The sequence below is a fragment of the Solanum verrucosum genome, unplaced genomic scaffold (assembly GCF_900185275.1).
Source record: "Solanum verrucosum unplaced genomic scaffold, falcon-dt-bn FXZP01000212.1, whole genome shotgun sequence".
NCBI classification, from domain to species: domain Eukaryota; kingdom Viridiplantae; phylum Streptophyta; class Magnoliopsida; order Solanales; family Solanaceae; genus Solanum; species Solanum verrucosum.
The window spans coordinates 781,477-789,854 of NW_026020038.1; positions in this window are offsets into that span (position 1 = coordinate 781,477).

Consider the following 8,378-nt stretch of genomic DNA (forward strand, 5'->3'; position numbering starts at 1 on the left):
AGGTTGAACATCAGAAACTAGAAGGTATGACTCAAGATATCACTATTCATATGTGCAAGTGGGAAGATTTGAATATGGATTTCATAAGGTTCACATCGCACCCATCGACAACACGATTCTATTTGGGTTGTTGTGGACCGAATGGCTAAGTCGACATATTTCTTCTCATGAAGACTTATTATTCAGCAAAGGACTATGGTATGCTCTATATTGACAGATGGTAAATTGCATTTTATGCCCTTATCCGTCATATCAGACTGAGGAACTCAATTTGCTTCTCAATTTTAGAGGTCATTACTCAAGTAAAGCCTAGTAGGACCCTCAATCTTTAGACTAATGGTCATGCTAAATGAATTATTCACACCTTGGATCATATGTTTATACCTGTGTAATTTACTTTAAGGGTAATTAAGATGATCATTTTCCTTTGATTGAGTCTGCTTATAATAATAATTATCACTCAAGTATTCAGATCGCTCAGTTTAAGGCTCTCTATGGTAGGAGTTGTAGATATCCTATTAGTTGGTTTGTAGTTGGTGAGTTTGCTTTATAGAGATCGAGTTAGTTCATGAGGCTAGGGAAAAGTTTCAACTTATTATAAAAGGTTGAGAACAGCTCAAAGTCGACAGAAATCATATGTGGATATGAGAAGAAAAGATCTTGAATTTGTTGTTGATAGTTAGATTTATTTGAAATAATCACCCATGAAGGGTGTAATGATATTCAGGAAGAAAGGGAATCTTAGTCCCCATTTTATAGGCCCATATCATATTTTAAAGGGTTTTAGTAATGTAGCTTATGAATAGAATTTGACTTTAGATTTGGTGGAGGTGCATCCGGTGTTTCATGTTTCTTTGTTGAAAAAGTGTATTGGTGATCCTTCTGCAGTTGTACCATTAGAATGTGTTGGTGTGAAGGAAAGTCTGTCTAATGAAAAGGTTCCAATAGAGATTATCGATCGCCAAGTCTGGAAGTTGAGGACTAAAGAAGTTTCTTCCATAAAAGTTCTTCGAAGAAATCAGCTACTTGAGGGTGCTACTTAGGAGGCCGAAGTTGATATGATGTCTAAGTACCTCCATCTCTTCCCCTCCGCTTCATTTTCAGCTTGATGTGTTAGTTCCTCTCATGTACTCATTTGGATTAATGCCTTTTGGCTACTCTTATGTTTCTATATGCATGTATGTTCATAAAATTAGTTTTAAAGTTCATGTTTTGGGTTAGGGTCAATTACTGCTTGGTTTTATGCATTTTACACTTTTGTTGGGTTGTTAGATCTCTTTCCTTACTCTATCATGCTTAATTGAATCTCATTCGAGGACAAATTTTCCCTAGTGGGAGATATTATAGTACCTTGCAGGTAGAAAAGTTAGATTGGAAATGAAAAATTTGTAGAATGTTGTTGGTGCACGTTTGCATAAGCCAATGTCTGGATCGTGTAAGGTTCTACAGCCCGTTGATGGAAGTGGTGGTTAAGCTGTTGAATTTGGGAATGATGTGTCAGTATCGATGAGACAATTTGTGTTCGTGGTCTGTAGTATGACTCATGGTAGTAGTTTGTAGAATGGAGATTAGAATATAGGAAAAAATAGTGAGTCTATGTTCCCTTTCTCCAATCTAATAGGAAAGCTCATGGTGGAGTGTATGGGCCGTGGTATAATAACGTGGTTGAGTCCTTCAAGAAGTTAAAATTCAGTACTTGAATTCCATGAAGAGTTAATACAGACCGTAGAACGAAATATAGTTTGTACAAGGAGGCTCGTAGTCAATGTCCTAGACTTAGGACAATTTAAAGGCTCGGGTTTATTAAGAAGGTATAGAAATCATAAAAGGTATTACAGATCGTGTAAGGGTTTTGTGTTTCTTCATCAGAGATTGGGTCTCCTGTAAAGTGAAGCACAAATGACTAGTACAGTTTGTAGAAGGATGTACAGACTCTACATTGGATCGTCGTATTGTTGTGGAAGATTTTCTTAAGGGTTATTTGGGTCTTATCCTACCTTTTTTATTCCTATGATACGTCATTTATAGAATATTTCTAAGCCACATAATCGTATCTAAGACTCAAACCCTCTCCATTCACTCTCTTTCTCTTAAAACTCAAGTCTTCTTCTCCAAGTTTTCTCCCGAGATGATTCTAGGGTTCTTAAAGCTCCAAATCCCCTCTCAAGATTTCAAGTTAGGGTCTCATCAAGGTATGTGGGAAATTCATCAATGGGTTCCTCTTCACCCATTGAGTCCCAAAGAAACCTCAAATTCTCTTTATGATTCTTACCCAAATTGTTTCATGATTTATATGTGGGCTCAATTGATTTAAAGCTTATTCATCATAATTGATCTTATTATTCACCATTTGATCATATTAGAATGATTTCAAAGATATTTACATGAACATATGCTATACAAGTGATTTTGATATGCAATCAAGCTTTGGAGTTATGTCTGCATTATTAATTGAAGGATTTATGAATCAATGATTCTTTAATATAAAGTATCAGGCATGTTTTAAAATTAGGTTGCTTTCGAATGAAGTATTCTCATTATGAAATATTGTCATGATTTATATACTTTTGATTAAGTGCCTCTTATGAATTGATTATGTTATGAAATCAAGATATTTTAAAATAGTTATTCTTATAATTACGAGTCTTTGGGATTGATTTGATACAACTAGGTTCTTACTATTTCAAAAACTATGAATATGATATGATTATGCATGTTTTCTATTGGGGGTTTACTTAGAACCAAGCGGACTTCGGGAAGAAGGCTCACCCATTAGTAGAGGTATCAGACTTGTAGTAGCAATCCCCTTGTCTCGGAACTGCATCCCACTGTAGAATGAGAAGGATCAGTCATTAGTTGAGGCTTGACTCCTTAGTATGGCACCTATTAGTAGAGGCTTGACTTTAGCTAGTGGATCCACCTAAGTTTAAGATTATGGTCCTTACCTTGGCAAGTAGGACACTCTCTTATTGGTGTGCAATTACTAAACTAAACTTCAAGTTATTTCTCACATGATTTATGTCAGTTTAGGGTATATCCCATATATGTTATGACTTCTACTTATGATATAATTTTCAGAATATTGCATTGACCTTGTACTATATTTTACGAACTCAGCTTACCAGATTATTCCATACTTTACTTGGCTATGAAATATCATGTTTTATGACTTATCACGTAATTATGCTTATACTCATGCAACCTCATACACAGTACCTTCCAAGTTCTGACTGCATACATATCTTTTGCCTAGATTAATATATAATATCGGTTCCGACACTCCACATCTAGCTTGTGATTAACAAAGATTTTGATCCAGTTTTTCAGGCTTGGTGAGTCCTCGTGCTTTGAGGACATGACAACTCTTATGCTTTCTTGAAGTCATATTAGACTTGACCTTCACTTTCATATTATTTTATGAGCTAGGACTTGTCCAACCCACAACTATGTAGTAGAGGTTTATGTCAGACTTAGTATGTTTCCGTATTTATAATCTTTGTACTCATATTTTCTTTTATATTGAGATTTTCATTTGAGATTTATTTATCTCTTTCGTTCATTTTTGTTGTTATATTAATTCCATGCTATGCCAAGTGGTTCATTTAGAGTCTCTCAAAATTATATTCACCATGTCGCGTCTTGGGGGTAGTCTTGGGTCGTGACAAATAGTTTGTTCATCATTGAATAACTATATAGAAACAAAGTATTTTCCTATTTTTCATTATTCTACTATTTAATAAATGGAAGTTGAATTTACTATGAAGGTGATATGTCAACATTAGGCGACACATTTAACCCTTATTAACTATTAATAGATGCAAGTTCTTAAGCAACAATTGTTTTATTTAATAGTTTTTAGGGAAAATGGTCATATTTACCCTTGTAATATCATAAAAAAGATTATATTTACCTTTCTTCAAACTTTCTTGATATATTTGACTTTGTCATCCAACTTTAGGCACATATTTGTCCTTGGCCTTTAAGTCTCATGTAACCATATCTATTAGCCTATGATACAATTTTTACCTCGATTTCAAATTTATTCTCTAGTTAAATATTCTACCATCTTAATTGAAATTTCAAAAAAAATTGAATCTCATTCATGAGCTTCAATCTCAGATTACACATTGATGTTTTCTAGTTAAAATTGAGATTACTTTTTTTGTTTCTATAGATGAGTTTAATCATGGGCTGTAATAAACTAGCGAAACTTCATCTAGGCTTTTTCCAATTTAAATTTGAAAGGATTATTCTAATGCATCTAACCTAATTACAAGATTCTTGAATTGGGTTTTGAAAATTTACTTTTAATGTAATAGTGGAACACTATTTCGATTTCTTGAGTTTTGAAATTTTAAGTCTTTCTCTATGAATCTTTGCCGGTTTACACACTTCTGGGAATTGTGTTTTGAATCTTTCTTGTGAAAGATTAGAACTTTAGATGCTCTTGGAACCCTGAAAAGAAATAAAGAAATGTTGTAGGAAGATAAGGTGAAGGGGAAGAATAAGAGAGAAAAGGAAGACCTTGAAAATAGTTACATATGTCAGTAATAAGACGTTCAAGAGTTAGTATCTAAGGGTCTTGTTAACTTTGATTGTATTTATAATTGGAGTAGTTATTGGATTGACCTCAACCTCATGTATTGATAGGTACTTATCTTTTAATAGAATATTGCAAATGTGTCTCATCCATGAACTTCAATTTTAATTTACCAATTGATATTTTATGATGGGTAGAGTGATGCGAGTAAAAGGGTACAAGAGTAGGGTTATTGCAAATTTTTGATTGAGATTAAAATTATATCCACAAAAGCACCACCTGGACTAATAAAAATTGAGACATGATACTATAACACCTCGAAATTTAAAGGAATGGAAAAATACAGTTTTTGGGTTGCAGGTGTGACCTATGGCTCCCACCTACGATTCATAGAAGAATCTACTGACAGCAGATGGAATCCGTAAGTACAATGGAAATGAATAAAATAATTTGGAAAATTCTTAAGACCTACGCTTGCCATGTACAGTCTATAGGTAAACCTACAAACTATACATGGGCCCTGTCGATGGATGGTCCAAATTCAAGTCTCTGAACCTTACCGACGGTTGACCAAGAGGGTCCGTAGTAGGACCTATGGACTGTAGGTGAGGATCGACAATTTTATTTTAACGGCTTATGGGTCTTTTCCTAATTATATAACCCAATACCACATCCTTTTACCCCCTAAATCTAAACCCTATAGATACCCTTCACCCTTAGAATTTCCCCCAAACTTACTTATTTTACCCATAAATCTAAACCCTATAAATATCCTTCACCTTTAGAATTCCCCCAACTTATTCATTGTCTCAAATTTCTAAGTCTCTCAAAGGTTTTCTCAAAAAAAAAAAATCTTCTCTCTAGATCATAAGTTCAAGTATCCTTTCTTCATCATTGCTTAGGGCTTCAATCAAGGTATGCAGGGAGTTCATCAATGGGTCCCAATTTTCCATTGAGCTCCCAAAGTTTCTTCAATTCTCCAATTCAATTTCCCAAGATTTGATTAGGTTTTTTGACTCAATTCCTTATGAGTTCTATTTGAATGGATTTAGTTGTTTTATTATGATCTTATTTTAATGATTTGGACTTAATTACATGCTTTTCAACTAATTTCATGTAAACTCATGCATTGATCTATACATATTGACTATCAATCCTAACTTACATGAAATTATGAAGAAACTTGAATCTATGAATGTATTTTTATGAGACTATGCATGTTTTTATGAAAGTAATATTTATGAATTAAGTAAACTTATAGATGAAGGTATCTATATGTTCTATTAAGCTTGTCCACATGACACAAATGACATCTAGATTTGTCCTCAATGCTTTTCACGCTATTTTCCTTAATTCGGTATTGATTAGTATGGTCTCTGGATATGTCATCAATCATTATAGATCACGCTTTCAAAACTATTTTCATTAGTAGTAGGGCACTTCTAGCATGAAGTTAATGACTATGGGCCTTAAAAAGATATTATGAAAAGATCATGGATGGTGAAAGATTTTCTCACGCACGGTCTAAGGAGATACCCTATGTTATTTCTAGCTTGGATTAGTATATTAATTGTACTTTTCCATGGATGATAAAATTTAATAAGATTAATGACTATTCCGTGGGATTAATTCTTAGCACCGAGAGGATATTGAGATGGAAGCTCTCTTGTAGCTTGAGGTCGGGTTTCTAGTAGAAATTTCCTTATCCCATAACTATGTACCATCATAGTATGATTGTCTTAGATGGACATTAGCTAGTGGATCCACTTTAGATTAGATTTATGGTTCTTACCTTGGCAAGTGAGGACACCCCTTTTCGGTGTGGAGTAGACATTGGATTCCATGTTATACCTTAAAGGGTCTATTTGTAGGTTAATGGTAAACTTCCCATAAAATGAACTAAGTTAATTACTAATGTTTTATGAAGTGTCCTTTTATGATTTAAATATGCATTGAACATGTTCATGATTCATGGATCTTCTTAAATGATTTTACAATATTTATATTGGTCATGCATTTCATGTTTTTCGATTATATCCCCTTATGATCACGTCTCATGTTTTATTGCACTCCCCTCATACTTATACATTCCATGTATTAATGCATACTTGTGCGTATATTGTTTTACTAACGTAGGGTCTGATGATTCTTATACTTTCGTTCGTGGTTAGTTGATTGCATTAGAGATTTGAAGACTTAGTGAGTCCTCATACTTCGAGGACAATGCCACTTTTATAGATTTATGTCATTTCAATTTTTTAGACTTTGTATGTGATGTATGGGTTACGTCCCAATCAGTTTCCTTATGATGTATTAGATGGCTTATTGAGACAAATGCTAGACTTCCACTTTGATTAACAACTCTTTTGAAATATGAAATGCTATCTTTTGAACTCTTTATATTCTATTATCGTGTATGATGTATGCTAAGTGGCTTGTGGAAGGCCTTTTGAGGTCTTATACACAATGTCACATCTAGGGTGTACTTTGGGTCGTGACAAACTTTGTATTCGGAGCACAAGGTTTAGAAAGGTTCTAGGATGTCTCATAATCCACGTTGAGAAGAGTCTTTTTCATGAGTGTGAAGCGACCACATTTATGAATGAGAGTCTATAAGTTGTTTAGGAAACTCCACTTTTTGTTACTCTAAAGTCGTGCCATAGAGTTTATCTCTATAAAGGTCCTCCTCTCCTAACCCCAATTTATGCTTTTCAAATAATTCCCCCACAAAGGAATCCTTTGAGAAAGAATGTTCGTGAAAATGTGGAGCCTGAGATTCCCCAAGTGTCGGTCGACCCTTTGGCCGATCAAGTGACTAATGATGAGTTTCGAGCCACATTTTATGCATTGTCCCAAGTTATGGTGGCTTAAGAAAATAGAGAGGTTCTGTCTCCCGTGAACCCAAGGGTGGGTACGGTGGCAACAAGGGTGAGGGACTTTACTAGAATGAATCCTCCAAAATTTCATGGGTCTAACGTTGAGAAAGATCCTCAGAGTTCATTGATGAGGTTTATAAAAATAGTGGGGGATCATTGGAATCACTTCGGTAGAAAAAGTGGAATTGGCCGCTTATCAACTTAAGGGTGTTGCTCAAGTTTGGTTTAACCAATGGAAAGAAAAGAGGGTAATAGATGCGGGTCCTATTGATTGAGAAAAATTTAAGGTTGCTTTTCTTGATAGGTTTTTCCCATTGGGATGAGGGAGGCAAAGGTACTTGAGTTCATTAACCTTCATCAAGGGAATATGAGTATGAATGAGCATGCTTTAAAATTCATGCAATCGTCCAAAAGGGAGAAATATTACTAAAAATATTTTTTTTCTCTAAAGAAATTATTGTAGATATAAGAAAAACAGGTAAGCTTGATAATGTGGTGATTAAATTGGATATGACAAAAACATATGGTAGAATTGACCGGAGATTTTTCCTGAAATTTATGGAGAAAATAGGCTATGACAATCTGGTTGTGGATATAGTCTATAGATTTGTTGCAAACACTTGATATTCTATTATCGTTAATAGTCAAGTGCGTGGTTTCTTTCACTCAACTGGAGGTGTGAAACTATAACGGTCAGCCTCTAGTGATATTGCCTAATATGGTCTTAGGCCTGCACGAATTTAAAACGTGTCATTAGTTTGTAAGATCTGCTTACTTATATTCCCAACATCTATCATTTATTTTGCTAATGCAAGACTTCTTATCTTAAGACGGGGTGTACATACACCCCCTCTATGGACTTAGCGTCCTCGCTAAGGTTTGCCCAACCGCAGATATGCCTAGACTCAATATTGAGGTGTGCCCCGCCTTATCGGGATTTACCTAAACTCAGTTAAACTTTG